At 36.1% G+C, this 15700-nt stretch overlaps 1 protein-coding gene and 1 long non-coding RNA gene across 8 annotated transcripts in view; both read right to left on the bottom strand.

Moving 5' to 3' along the window:
• LOC144957311 (double-strand-break repair protein rad21 homolog) overlaps window positions 1-13997 on the bottom strand; it is a 47835-nt gene extending 33838 nt beyond the window's left edge. For 3 of the 6 annotated variants that reach the window (XR_013642128.1, XR_013642129.1, XM_078888448.1), the window contains exon 1: window positions 13836-13997. The gene's annotated coding sequence lies outside the window, so the exon portion shown is untranslated. The remainder of the gene's footprint in view (window positions 1-13835) is intronic. The other 3 variants (XR_013642126.1, XR_013642127.1, XM_078888447.1) reach the window with 1 other exon arrangement.
• LOC144957313 (uncharacterized) lies at window positions 6268-9719 on the bottom strand. 2 transcript variants are annotated; one of them, XR_013642130.1, is made up of 3 exons: window positions 9584-9719; window positions 8823-8970; window positions 6268-6537 (listed from the first exon to the last, which is right to left on the bottom strand). It is a non-coding gene; the product is annotated as an uncharacterized LOC144957313 (long non-coding RNA). The 2 variants fall into 2 exon arrangements; XR_013642131.1 differs by lacking the exon at window positions 9584-9719 and adding an exon at window positions 9335-9475.
• Window positions 13998-15700: the final 1703 nt, after the last annotated feature.

Genomic DNA, 15700 nt, shown 5'->3' with positions numbered 1-15700 from the left:
GGCTAGACGTAAGAAACAATTTGCTCTATCACTTTTGGATTTATCCCCAATATCTCATTGAAACAATTGCAAATAATTCCCCTCTTCTAATTAATACATAGAGAATAAAAAAGGGTTTGAGAGTATTTAAATGAAAAGATATAAACATGTGTAATGTCATAATGAGTTTATTTTTACCTATGGCAATTTAATTGCATATAAATAAAATGGTAGATTGAAAAAGTTCAAATAAATTGAAACAGATTCCCTATTATACCTAATTAGAAGGAAAGTTCTGGCTTTTAATACTTTAAAAAATTCTGCTGAACCACTTTGGGTTTATTGCTATTACATCATTTGAACTGACAATTAATATAATTTTATCCCCCCACCCCCTCCCCCCTTCTCTCTCAATATATGGGGGTGTCAAAACTAATAGAACTTCTTACCATAATAATTATTAATTATTAAGGCTAAGGCCTTTAGAATATGGATACAAATGATAAACATATCTAAACATATGGGAAAGAAACTTGATGACTTGATGGCAAAGTAAAATAAAATTAAAGGCTGTCATTATTCTCCGCCGGGCGGAAAATAGTCCTTTTTATTTTCCGCCGGGCGGAGAATAACAAATTTGCTTATTTTCCGCCGGGTTTTTCAAGTTGATCTTTGAGACGAAGAGGACTCCCATAATCTGACCTTCGTGGTGTAGTGTAAATAATCTGGTCGTTATTAGCTTAATTTTGATAATTTGGAGAATAAAGGGAGTTGACTTAACTCTGCTCTTTCTCACTGCTAGTTGTGTGATTAGTTCTCACTAGTGTTGCTCAATCAGACTGCAAACGTTTGTGGGGAAGATTTTATGTCACTGATTATTGTGATAAGTTTATGTTGTTGTTGTTGTTAGTGTTTTTTTATGGTATGACTGTCGTGTCTCGATCAGGCTGTTGTGAGTAATCTTCATGTTGTGTTTGTTCACTGTCTCCCGCGTAAACGTGACGTCATCGTGTCTATCCTATAAAAGCTTGTGACACCCTTCATTCTTTTCTCTTCGACACCAAGCCTAATTCTAGATCTACTATTTTGCCTATCGTTTGTATCTGACAGATCCGATCCGCCATACTATGTTTTAGAATTAGACTGTACCGGGACGATTCCCGATGTGCTTTTATAGCATTTTTAACCGCCCATATATGTCCTCTACATATATGGAGAACGCTCACTTCGGTGGAGACTTTTTCTGAACTTTTTCCTTTATTTTACACATCGTGAACGAGATTGGGAAATCCGTTCACGACACGTTAAAGGTTACACCATCGTCTGTACTGTGATGGGAACAAATAACCACTATGTGTCTATAGCGCTGGTGGTAGGGCCTCAGTGGGTACTCTACTGTGTGTCAAATACCCCCCCCCCCCTCCCCATCATGGTAAGGATGCAGTGGCCTTTAGTCATAGAGCAGGCAGTAGGGACTCAGTGGCTAATATTGATAGGATGGTGGCTAATACTAATAGAACTGGTGGTAGTAGAGACTCATTGGCTAATACTGATAGAGCTGATGATAAGGTCTCAGTGGACAATAGAGCTGGTAACAGGGACTCAGTGGCTAATAGGGCTGGTGGTAAGGACTCAGTGGCTAATAGAGCTGGTAGTAGGGACTCAGTGGACAATAGGGCTGGTGGTAGGGACTCAGTCGCTAATAGAGCTGGTAGTAGGGGCTCAGTGGACAATATGGCTGGTGGTAGGGACTCAGTCGCTAATAGAGCTGGTAGTAGGGACTCAGTGGACAGTAGGGCTGGTGGTTAGGACTCGGTAGACAATAGAGCTGGTAACAGGGACTCAGTGGCTAATAGTAATAGGGCTGGTGGTAAGGACTCAGTCGCTAATAGAGCTGGTAGTAGGGACTCAGTGGACAATAGGGCTGGTGGTAGGGACTCAGTGGACAATAGAGCTGGTAACAGGGACTCAGTGGCTAATAGGGCTGGTGGTAAGGACTCAGTCGCTAATAGAGCTGGTAGTAGGGACTCAGTGGACAATAGGCTGGTGGTAGGGACTCAGTGGACAATAGAGCTGTAACAGGGACTCAGTGGTAATAGGGTGGTGGTAAGGACTCAGTCGCTAATAGAGCTGGTAGTAGGGACTCAGTGGACAATAGGGCTGGTGGTAGGGACTCAGTGGCTAATAGAGAGCTGGTAGTAGGGACTCAGTGGACAATATGGCTGGTGGTAGGGACTCAGTGGACAATAGGGCTGGTGGTAGGGACTCAGTGGCTAATAGAGCTGGTAGTAGGGACTCAGTGGACAATATGGCTGGTGGTAGGGACTCAGTGGCTAATAGAGCTGGTAGTAGGGACTCAGTGGACAATAGGGCTGGTGGTAGGGACTCAGTCGCTAATAGAGCTGGTAGTAGGGACTCAGTGGACAATATGGCTGGTGGTAGGGACTCAGTGGCTAATAGAGCTGGTAGTAGGGACTCAGTGGACAATAGGGCTGTTGGTAGGGACTCAGTCGCTAATAGAGCTGGTAGTAGGGACTCAGTGGACAATAGGGCTGGTGGTAAGGACTCAGTGGACAATAGAGCTGGTGGTAAGGACTCAGTTGGCTAATAGAGCTGGTGGTAGGTAAATAACAAAGTATTTGTTGCAATTCAATATTCTTTATTGATCAACAATACAGAAACAGGCTTAACTTAATATAGTACCTGTAAATAAACCCAAATATAATAGAACAGTTAGAATATCCTCTAGTAGGGACTCATTGGCTAATAGAGCTGATGATAAGGATCCAGTGGCTAATAGAGCTGGCTGTAGGGGCTCAGTGGACAATACCTGTGGTGGGGACCAGTCGCAGTGACTAATACTGTCATGGCAGTTTTTTTTGCATCGCTTGCGGTCGCGTTGCTGGCCGCAAAACAAACAAAAAAATGGCAAAAAAAATCCCTGATTTGCATGGCGGCCGCAAACTTTGCAATGTTTTGCACAAAAAAAAAAAAAATAAAAAATAAAATAAATAAATAAATTTTAAAATATTTAGTGGGGACCAGTGATGACAATCTGGGATTTTAGGATTTCTTCATAAATGTTCCGTTGTTTTTGTCATATCAAACATTTTCTATGCCTTCTATCATTTTTGACACCTCTGCCCAGTTGCATGAATTTTGGCGACACTCCCTTATTTATGACGTTAGTCTAGACACACTGGCGTCAAATGTAAAAAGTAGCACAAGACACATGGTGGCCATAGATGAGAAGATGATCGAAAGGGAAAGGGATGGAGCAAATGGGTGTAGTGTAAATATTTGTGTACTTTTTAGCTGTAGCATGATAGTACATGTGACGATTTTATAAGTTTTTTAAGCGTCTTTTTAAAATTTTTCTTCTTTTTAATTTTGTTTTTGTTTGATTGTTCTGAATTTGTTAATAGAATTCATTACAACTTGTGTCTAATTATAACACAATTTAAAAAATAAATTAAAAAATCAATTCACAAAGTATTCTTGCATTCTCTCTCTCGCTTTCTCATGTCCATATTTGTCTCTCAGCCACCCTTCCTCTATCTTCATATTGTGTTTATAGATATTTGGTAATAGAGAGATAATATGTACATAATAGTAAGTTAGGCTGATCGATTTAAGAAATGATTGTTTAAATTTATAGGCTAATTTAAATTTGCTCTATAGATGGAATATGTTTTGCAATTGATTAAAGATTCTTATATCATCACAAGGTTGCAATAATACAGACACAAGTCGGGTTTGTTATGTAAAAACAAATACCTCCTTGTCTTTTGGCCAAAAATTTCCGCAATTTTTTTCATTAATTTTTGCAAATTTTGCTGGGATTTTTAGCTTGCAAAATTTGGGATTTTTTTTTGCAAAAAACCGCCATGTCAGATATAGGGCTGGTGGTAGGGACTCAGTGACTAATAGGGCTGGGCTGGTGGTATGGACTCAGTGGCTAGCACGTCAGTGGGAGGGACTTAGTGGCTAACAGGGCTAGAGGTAGGACTCAGTGGCTTACACTAACAGGGCTAGTGGTAGGACTTAGTGGCTAACACAGACTAGGAGTCCTGTATTCTCTATGGCGGCTAACAGTACAGGGCTAGTGGTATGGATTCAGCGGCTAACAGGACTGGTGGTAAGGAATCAGTGGCGAGTGGTATTGGTATGGACTCAAAGGCCAATAGGGCTGGTGGTGAGGACTCAGTAGCCAATAGGGCTAGAGGTAGGGACTTAGTGGCTAACAGTAGTGGTTTGTTTTGTTTTGTTTTTAAGGGTTTTACGGCGCTTGCAACACATTAAGGTCATATAAGCGCCAGTAAAAAGGAAGAAAATGGGATAGTAAAAAGTTCTAGAATTACAATTAAAGCACAAAAGAAAAGGTAAGACAAAGGGGAATTGGTTCAAATAGGGAACAGATGTAGATTCCAAGAGCACACCATCAAAGTACTTAGTTTGAGATCACCTAAAAGTCTCATCCAGACACAAGCACAGGTCCCAACTAAGAGGAACACACTCAAATGTTTATAAATCATATAATATAATACGTAAACTAAACATAATACAATTCATAACAGAGAGATGATTTACAAGGAAAAAAATATCATCTCCCAAAACTATAACTATACATTCGACTGTTTCCCTCTCAACCAAGGACTCCGACCAAGGTCAGGACAAAACCAAGCATAGGTACTCAAGTATGTAATAGCACTGGAGATCAGAACTAAGCAGTCAACCTATATGTCACAACTGGCAGTGAATACATCTTATGAAAAAAAAAAATTATCTCACGTTAGAACGCACTACAGTCCACTTAAAACAAACCCTCATCTGAGCTAGGAAATATTTCACCTTAAAGGAGAACCTGTAGTCAAAAATCCATTTTTTATCGCAGTGCCAATATTGGTATTCCCCTGTTATTTCAGGTGGTAGGAGGTCTAATTTGATGAGTAACACACATACACACACCAAAAAAAAGAAAAAAGCTAAAAACAAATGTGTGGCTATGTGGTCTTATGGTATGACAGACGCTTTCGGGTCGGAAGGTCCTGGGTTCAAACCTCGCTCGGCGCATAGTTGAGTCCTTGGAAAAGGCTCTTTACTCACATTCTCTCAACATCCTCAGATGTAAAAGGAGTACCCGGCTGTTAACAGTATTGTCTTTGTCCAAAAAAATTGTAATATCGCATAACAAGCGTTGCTGTTGACCAGGGCCCCCTTGTAAAGCACTTTGAGCACATTTAGTGGATATTGCGCTATATAAAAAGCTCAATATATTTAAATGTCTTCAATGACACAGACAATATAGGCTAAAATGAGACCAACCCCACCCACCCCACAAAAAAAATAATTTCCGACACTGATGCACCGAAAACCAACGAAATCTTCCAAATTTACACACAATGTTCCCTACAAGAGCTACATCACGATGGAAAGGCTTAGCAAGTCTTGAAAAATATATTTAAAGAATTGTTTTTCAATCACGATTGAAAATTTGGCATGGAACGACAAGAAAAAATCCAATTTAAAAATTCATAAAACTACTAAATTTTAGTTTAGCCCAAAACCAAATCCATCATGATGCAATACCCATCATACGAAAGATTCTGACCAAATTTGGTATACAATCTGATGGGAAACAATCCAGTTATGAATGTCAGAAAATCGAAAATGATATTTCGAGAAAAAAACAAAATGTCTTTATTAATTTGATAAACAAGCTAATTTTGCAGACAACGTCCATCAAAATTTCAAAGTATAATCAATATGGAACAAGAGAATAGTCAAATTTGTAAATTGATCAATTTCTGAAAAAAAAAATTGTCTAGAAAGAAATGCTGTACAATATTTTTTAATTTCGGCTGAAATTGTGGTGCGGATCGACAGGAAAAAAAATTAATTTTTTTAAATTAAAAAAACTTCTAAATTTTAATTTACCCCAAAATGTTTCCATCATGATGCAAAACACATCATAAAAAAGATTCTGAATAAATTTGAAAATAATCTAAAGGAAAATGACATATATGGTTCTTAGAAAATCAGAAAATGACACAAAACAGAAATTTGAGAAAACACTTATTTGACATAAGCTGATCCATAAAATTTTCAAAATAATGACTATCATAGGACAAGAAAACACGAAAATTGTGTAGATTGATCTGTCTAAAAAATGTATAAATGATTCGCTAACCCATTCCCTAAGAAAATAAATGCTGAAAAATTTTAACACTATTGTGGTCAAATATGATTTATATCTTACGAATTCATCACTGTAATAAAAAAAACTAATATGATATGACGCACTACCCTCATGTTTTTATTTTTTTAAATGCTGCTTGTGAGATAAGTATCTAATCAATTTGAACTACAAAATCAAATCTATTTGAGACCAAAAAAAAACAGGTAAATGGCGAAAATAGATTTAGCTCCAAATCAAACGCAAATTGCTTTCGCAAACTCCCAGAAATTTTTTTTTCTTTCGGCTCAATACAGGAAAATTCAACACCACTTGTTTGCAACCACTTTGTCTGATGTTCCACAAAGACGGTTGATCTTGCTCTGGTTTGAAAAATAGAAAAGAGGCATTTCGTTAGCAATTTTTGGAAAGGTCTATACAATCAAAATCATTGTCATAAATTGAATTTGTCAAAGACATACCAATTTTTTTTAAATGGCCATCATTCTCACCATCACCAACACAGTTGAAATTTCATTGGCTTTACCATACAGGACAAAACTCTTGACAACAAACTATCATTTAGATTAACGAGCATTTATACTCGAGCATGCAAATCTCGAAATCACGGAAATCTCAAACTTGGTACAATGACTTGACTTGACTTAGATGCCTTTCGCGTCTCGACCGAAAGATCGGGTCGCCTTGGCTGTTTCCAGTATTTCCTGTGTGAGGTGTCTCCAATATTGCCGGTCCTCTGCTAGGGTTCTCAGATTTTCAAGGTCCCCTGCCGTTATGAGACTAATGCTTTGTCCAAGTGTTGTGAGGTTTTTGTTTAGGATCACAGGGAGTGTTGTGATCGGTCTTCCTCTGAAAAGGTACCCGTGTTTTAGGAAGTATCCCGACATGGCTTGGTTTGCTGGTATGTTTTTGTCCCTGCGTAGTATGTGACCGAAAAGTTGCCATCGTTGTTGTAAAATGTCAAGGGAGATTGGTCTTTCTTTTGTGATCTTATAGAGTGATTCATTTGAGATCTTTTGGGGTATTTGATGTCCAGTACCCTTCTTAGCTGTGTGCGATGGAAGGCATCCAGATGTTCTTCTTCGGATTTTGTCAACGCCCAAGTGCCGCAGTTATACAGAAGTACCGGTTTTACAAGAGCATGGTACAGTTTCAGTTTGGTTTTTCTCTTTATTTTGTCACCTCTAATCCATACATTGGTGAGTTTACTGAGTGCGGCGTTTGATAGCTGTTTTCTTCTTTGTACATCCTCGGTGTCTCCAATTAGTGAGCCGACTTTCTTTGTTCTTTTCCATTCCTCTTTGTTCCTCGATATTGTTGTAAATTCGGTTTTATTGGCATTGACTTGGAGGTTATATTATTGGTACAATTCCCAGTTTTAATCCCTTTATTTCGTTCATATAGTGGACACTCCCTTGCGATCTGTTGAATTTTTTCCCCCACTAATTGATTGTGTTGAACTGACAGAGAAAAGGAAATTGCAGTCTCACTATCGACTCTCTACAGAGTTCATAATAACGGGGAGTTATCATTATAATTATAATACGAATTTTATCAAGACCACCCACATTTACCTCCCTCAAATCCTGTGTAAAATACTCAAATTGGAAAACTAAAAAACACGGAAATCTCGAACAAACAGGCATGGTCCCGACTTGTTCGAAATTCCCATGCTCGAGCGTACTGTATTGATCACCAATAACAGAGATGCCAACCTAGCCTTTTGAAAACCCATATTTTCAAGACCAAAAACCTGTATTTTAGGACAAAAACCTGTATTTACTGCGCCGTGCAGAAATCGATATCAACCCGAAAAGGTCGAATCGGACTTCGTTAACTCTTACTCGAAAAAGGGCAGTGAATTACTTATAGAGCAGTAAAGTTAGCTGCCCCAAACGTAAACAAAGGTCGAGAAGCACGTGGCAAACCACATGTTCCTGTCTTGACAGCTCTTGTTCCAATGTAAATAATAGAAAAAAATAACCTTTAAAATTTGGCTGTTAGGTGGCAAAAGAAACACATATTCATAAATACTCGATCATGCATCAAATAATGTCTAGATATGGATATTTTATGGAACAAAAGGTAAAATTTTCTAAAATTTATCAAAAGTTACAGTCTATCTATTTTTAGACCAGAGTAAATTATTGCGCTGGTGTGAACAAAACGAGAATTATTCGGAGCCTGATTTTCATAATAATTTAGCCTTATATTATTATTTCTGCAACTGTTAGATTTTATGTAAACATATTTTCAATACTGAAAGTGTATTGCCTACAACTCAAACTACAAAATTGGGAGACCTATATTGTGCGTAAATTATTCCGGTCCCTAACGAAAATCACTAGCAACTTATTGTTTACGTTTGGGGCACCTAACTTTACTGCTCTATAGTTATATAGCAGTAGGCTGGGCAAGATTCGCAAAATTCAGTATCGATAATGAAAGCTCTTCTGCATGAAAACACTTTTCATGTTGTGATCGTAATTTCGTGGATTTTTCACTTCAACCAAATCCCGTATTTTTCATGATAAAACCGTGTGCCCGTACTTCGGAAGAAAAACCATACAGAACACGGGAAACCTGTACTGGTTGGCATCTCTGCAATAAAGATGTAATCTAATGAAGATTTCAAAACATTACTAACCAGTTTCAAAAAGTGCATGCAGATACTCTGCTCTGCTGGCACAGATGATGGTTTGCTGATTAATAAGATTGCCACAACACATCTTGAGCCAGCTATCTTTCTTGATTGTCAGGACACCAGTACCGTCAACTGGACTCTTTCATGTTAGCTGTCAATGAAAAAAAAAAAAAAATTAAATTCACTGCAGTGAAAATGGCACATACCAATGTCATTGTTTAAGTTAATAATAATAATAATAATAATAATAATAATAATAATAATAATAATAATAATAATAATAATAATAATAATAATAAATAAATAAATAAATAAATACATTTGTTAAAAAAGTAATGGTTAAAATGATATCGTTTTTCATTACAGTATCTTATATCATTGTCATTATCATCATCATGAGGCATCTCAATTTCATTCCAAAGTTCTAAAAATTGTGTCACCGCTTCCACTGCTGCTGAAAACTGCCCAGTTGTTACAGTTAATTACAATGCACACAATCACACAGTTACACTTACACAGTATTAGAAGTAAAATCAACGAAGGATTAATCCATAAAGATCACATTGGAATGTAGAACACATGGCACACGTGACAGTCGGCAAGGCGTGTTGTTATTACAATACAATTACATTCTCATTCATTCATCTATCTCCTCATACTCATATCGCCATCAGCATTGCTCGATATACACTTCACTGTCCTGAGTCCGAGCCTTGTTAAAAACAAAAACAAAAAAACAAAAAGAAGAAAAGTCAAATTCTTACCTCTACAGAATCCTGACGAATAAAAATGGTATCAGTCTCAGTCTGCAATTGGTTAACTGCATTTTTGCAATTGTTGATAAGATGAAAAAGTGCTTGGAAATCAAGAGTCACAATCATTGACAATCGAACAAAACAGTCATGGCTTCGCGGTTGGTGCCACGGTCGACCGGATGTGACCTTTGACACGACCGGGGGTCACAAGACCCAAGGATAATCCCGGCGGAGAATAAGAAAAAAGGGTTATTTTCCGCCCGGCGGAAAATACTCACTCCCAAAATTAAATTAAAGCAATTGGTATTTTTAAAATATCGATATTATTAATATCGGATTTCACAAAGAGAAGAAATATACGAACTTTTAAAACAAAAACTATAAAAAGCCTATAAATAAAGTTGGAAAGTATGTATTCAAAATAAAAACAGCAGATAATAGTACTGAAAATATTATGGACTAAATTTAACATAATACATAACTAAGTTTAAAATATCGATATGAATAGCGATATCGTCCGACAGCCATGATGAGAAGAAAATGTAAACAAGGCATTTCGGCGCAGAGTTAAAAGGTGCCTGCGCATCGATATAGAGCCCTGAAATTTGGCATGAATAAAGTTTAGATGTTATTCTAAAAACAAGCGTTTAAATTTTAAAAACACACGCGGTAAATAAAAAAATAAATGCATTTGAAAATTGCCAAATTTTAACTTCATATAACTTCTGGAATTATCAATGGATTAAGGTGGCGTTTTTATACACCTCCGTTGGAGGTGTACAAAAACGCACAGTTTTTATACACCTCCATTGGAGGTGTACAAAAACGCACCGTTTTTATGCACCTCCGTTGGCGGTGATGGTAAAGTTGTTGCTGCATACGTCCATGAGGTTTAAATAGTTTTAGATTGTAGTTTAGCACGCTGCTTAGTGATTACCGATGTACAATGATAATAAATTAAAGAATAATAACAATAATTTTTAAAAATCAAAAGTAAAAAGAAACATGGCACACAAATACTGATCTCAAATAAATAAATAATTTTATAAAATTAAAATCGAAGTTTTTTTTAAAAACATGATAAAAAGTTTTTGAAAAAAAAAGAAAGAAAAAAAAAAGCAAACAAAAACTAAGTAAATCAAAAAAAACAACAAAAAAAACAAACTCAACATTGGGAATCGAACCCGGTACTTTCAAGGTTGGAGTCTGACAGCTTGTCCACTGCGCTACGGAGCCACCTGACTGTTCATCACATTTAATAAACGCTGTGATTATCCCCAGACACCTGTCTGGGGATAATAAAAATTTGTTATCCCCAGACACCTGTCTGGGGATAACAAATTTTTATTATCCCCAGACGCATATTTGAAACTCCGCTCTTTTAAACAATTATCCACATTCCAGAATATGGAAAGTTTCCAGATGCACATAGAAATAAGGAAAGTTAATAAAATATCTATAAAAACATAAAATTAACCAACATTAAAATCAGTTGTTCCTACATATACACAATATGCGTCAACTTCGAAGTGGGTGTCATGGCCGAATGGTTTAGTCGTCTGCCCTGGAAGTTTGACCATAATCGACGTTGTGGGGTCGAATCCTGTTAACGTCACTTTTTTTTTTATTTATTTTTTTTTTAAATTCCGTCTTCTTTTTACAGAACGTTGAAAGGGATAAATGTCCCATCCATCCTCCCCCCACCTCTTTTTTTTTATTATTAAACTCTCTCTCTCTCTCTCTCTTTGTTTTTTTTTTCTAATTTCTAGCAAATATATTCGCCCCCACTCCGATCTCATATAGTGTCTAAAAAGAATAAATAATTAAAAAGCAAACAAACAGAAATATTCAGAGAGCGACCAAATGGTCAGATAGTAAAAACAATAATTGTCTTAAGAATAAAAACAATTTAAGAAATTCATGCTCTGAAACGGAACATTTACATAAAGGTTTAGCAAACAAAAAACTCTAAGGTTTAGGTCAAAATATAAAAAAAAAAAAGAAAAAGAGAGATTTCCCTCGGAGCAGGGAATAGTGTTAACAATAATAATAATAATAATAATAATAATAATAATAATAATAATAATAATAATAATAGTATGATAATAAGAGTATTAATAATAAAAATAATACTATTATTGATAATAATATAATAATGATTATGATGGTAATAGTAATAATAATAACAAATATTACAATTATTATTATTATTATTATTATTATTATTATTATTATTATTATTATTATTATTATCATTGACCAAACAAAAAAAAACAATAATAGATCTAGAGCAAATTAAATAATGAAATAATATTATCGGAGAAATAAAAAATTCAACTGATTAAAAAAAACCTCTTGCTCGGAACTCGGAACAAAAGTGAAAACAATGAAAATCAATTGGGAAGAAAGAAAGAAAAGGGAAAAAAAAAAAAAAAAAAAATGAGTGGGGGGGGGGGGGGGGGGGGGGGGCGGTCGCGTCTGGGTCGAATCTGTGCAGCTAAAAGGAGTAAAATGAAAGGTGGCCTTACCCACTGAGCTGCCTATCCATACCGCTATCGGAATATTTTAAATTCATATATGAGCTAAACATATTTCCACCATTTTTGCTTCCTTGTTTTGGTAGTTATTTTCATCTCTGATTCGAATAAAAATATGTTGTTGGATCTAGTTTTGTGGACGTGTGATACTAAATTGTATTGTCTTGTGCGAAGCAGACAGGAAAATAACAGGTGTGGGTTTTGGGTTTTGGGGCGGACAACACCATGGCCTAGGAATTCGTCCGCGACATAAAAATTATTCCCGTCGTCCCAAAATTGTGGCCAGAATGAGCAAATTATAGAAACAAGAGATGATCAATAAAGTTAACAGGTAGGTTGGTAATGAAAATTTAAATGGTTGGTGGACTATGAACAGATTTGATGATTAACAACTTTCTTCCTGGTTGAAAATAAAAAGTCGAATTGCCAGTTTTGACGTTTTCAGATCAAAGTAACAAAAGAAATTTCATTGATCCATTTGCTTTAAAATATTTTTTTTTAAGAGCTGGATTTGACATTTGATCACTATTTACTTTCATCTTGTGTTAAATATCACTTGATATATTAACTGTTTTGGGACACAACCACTAGTATTTTTTCCAGAATATTTGGTATTTTTCACGCCTAGTTTGGCATTTTGCATAAAATGTTTCTGCCCACTTGCTAAATGCGTCTGGGGATAGTATCCTCAGACAGGTGTCTGGGGATAACAAAAATTGGTTATCCCCAGACACCTGTCTGGGGATAACGAATTTTTATTATCCCCAGACAGGCGTCTGGGAATAATGACAGCCTTTAATAAAGTCTTTCTAAAACATTATTTTACCTTCAATGCAACTTCTATTTTCTGGTTTTATATTTCGATTTTTCAAATTATTAATATTTTTATATAAATTTATTAACAAAGACATCCTACAGATGTCACAATATAACTTTCGCCATGTCCAAATACAGAAACACAATATCACTGATGAAATTGGGTGGGATGCACATGCGTGACGGAGGTGTATAAAAACGATCCGTTAAGATACACCGTCAACGGAGGTGCATAAAAACACTACGATGGATTAATTGGCACCATTTAAAAGGAAATTGAAAGACGAAAATAATGATATCAAAATATCTGCGATATTCCTCTTTATAACGAAGTTATGCATCTTTAATTGAACCCCCCAAAACGCGAACGGCAATTTTCGGTCACAACTTTCCTATGGGCGAGTTGGGTCAAAATTTGACTGCCACTGCTGCTGCTCACTAAACTGGAGAATAGTCACTCCCAACATTAATACTGGGGATGTAGCAGCTTTCGGAAGGCCTCCCCTTTTTTTTTTTTCAAAAGGATTTCTAATGAAGTGAAGGCATGTTCCACATTCTTATTATTCAATAATAATTTATTGAACTTGGCCTTGTTGGCCAAAATGAGGTGGGGACGTGTCTGACCACCTCTCTGTCTCATACTCCTCATTAGTCATTCTTACTCTCATACTCCGCTTCCCATCCCAATTGCTTCATTAACTTTAATATGTCGGAATAATGCATTGCACTCAGCCCTACACTGCATTATGTATGTAAAACGGAGATTGTTTCTGTGTTCTGTGCAACACCACACAACGCAGTTATTATCGAGTCTCACTCTCATCGTTGTGTTCGGCGCTCTTTTATTCGCAAATTCACAAATTACATCAACAATTCCAGCTAATGAAATATTTAATTATGTACCTTACCTATAATATATAATAAGTCAAACATTCATAAACTGTTGAATCGGAATTTGAAATGAAGCCGATACTGAACATTAATTCAGTAATTTGTCAATATTTACAAACAAAATATTCCATTAGCCATGGCGTCTGCATCCCTTCCCGCTTGAAAAAGTAGGTCATTTCAGGGTTGCCAGATTATTTTTCAACAAAATGCCAGGGGAAGACTCAAAAAATGCCAAAACACTCAAAAAAATGCCAAAGTCTGTTGACTCCCACCCCCACTAAGAAAACTACTCACTTTTGATAGACAATTTACTATCATATCCTGGTGGCTTGCGTGTTTTATCTTCTTTTTTTTTCTTTTTTTTTTTTGAATTATACTAAATTTCCTGTTGGGGTAATTTTTTACTTACTGACTACTAAGTGGAGTGCTAAACCACTACACCACGGTTGGATTTTAAGAATGAAAAGAAATACATTAACATGAAAGGTAAATACGTAAAGGAGTGAAATCATTGGATGCTGTAAAATCAGACCACCCTAACGAACAGAGTTAAAAGTTAACAGGCGACCATGACGCAAATATACACGAGTTTTGCAGGAGATTCCCAGAAAACTTACGAGGATACTTGTCGAGGGCTGAATTTGAGTGAATATCTGAGGGAGGCAGGGCTAGTTCAGGGTGTGAGTTTTAATAGCAAAGTTTTCCGATGTGAAGAGATTTGTTTTTACGCGTTTAGAAAGGTGTCATTTGAAGTATAATATACAAGAAAAGAAAATGCCAAATGAAAATGCCAAATGCCAAATGATTTTTCTAATGCCAAACGGTTTTCAAAAATGCCAGATTTTTGGAATCTGGCATTTAAAATGCCAAACTGGCAACCCTGGGTCATTTGCGGCCTTCGATACTCGTACGTGTTGCTATATTTGCCAGGTAAAAATAAACTTTTCATCCATAAATAATATTAATGTCAAATAGTACGACTGAAGATTAAATAGGTATCACCCAACCTCATTACCCTTTTCGTTACGACAAAAGATTACAAAGAGTAAAATTTCAAATTTATTAAAAAGCTCATCTTTGTGACAGGATGTAATAAACCGACATAGGACGTCGTTATAAACCGCTAAGTTTGTTGATCTGCGACTAGTCAAAGTTTGATCATTTGAACGAAGTCAAGAAGTTAAGCGAGTTAAATATAAAATGATATACCCAACAGCTTACAGATCCAGGGATGAAGATTGGAGTTAATTATAAAATAAAGACCCAAAAAGATCGGGCTGCCTGGAGCTGTGAACAAAGCAAATATTTGACATGTAAAGTCCAAAGCAGATTAACAAATGAAAGAAATACGTAACATGCTCATTTGTCCAAAGGTCAAATACATTTATGTTTGATATCATCTTTAGAATGCAATATGCGTTGGTCTCTTTTTATTTTATTATTCCATTTTCTGGATGGTTATCGTCGTTAATTATTTCCATGCTGGTGACATTTTACAGGATATGCAATCACCCCCAATAGTTACAATATGGCAACAAAATGGTTGAAACCCCCCCCCCCCAAAAAAAAATTTTGAATTATATGGTAATGTGAAGAGTGACATTACCTATGTACACGATTAGACATTGATAAATTGCTGGACACCATTCCTGTGCGAACGAGTGGAATAATTTTGCAATGGGAACACTTTTACAAGAAATAATTGAGATAATAGACACTAAAATAATAAACAAGTGTTAGAGTAAAGTATCGATACCTTGCTTGTATCCGATGAAAATGCTCAAAAGCATTTTTGTCCAAATGCGCTTTAAAACATAATTCTCATATCTATACCTAATCTTTTCACATATATTTATCTATTTTATTATTAAAATATTTTAGC

This window comes from Berghia stephanieae, chromosome 11, assembly GCF_034508935.2.
Source record: "Berghia stephanieae isolate SIO BIC M18660-M18661 chromosome 11, UCSD_Bste_1.3, whole genome shotgun sequence".
NCBI lineage: Eukaryota > Metazoa > Mollusca > Gastropoda > Nudibranchia > Aeolidiidae > Berghia > Berghia stephanieae.
This window is presented reverse-complemented; position numbering and strand designations above follow the sequence as displayed.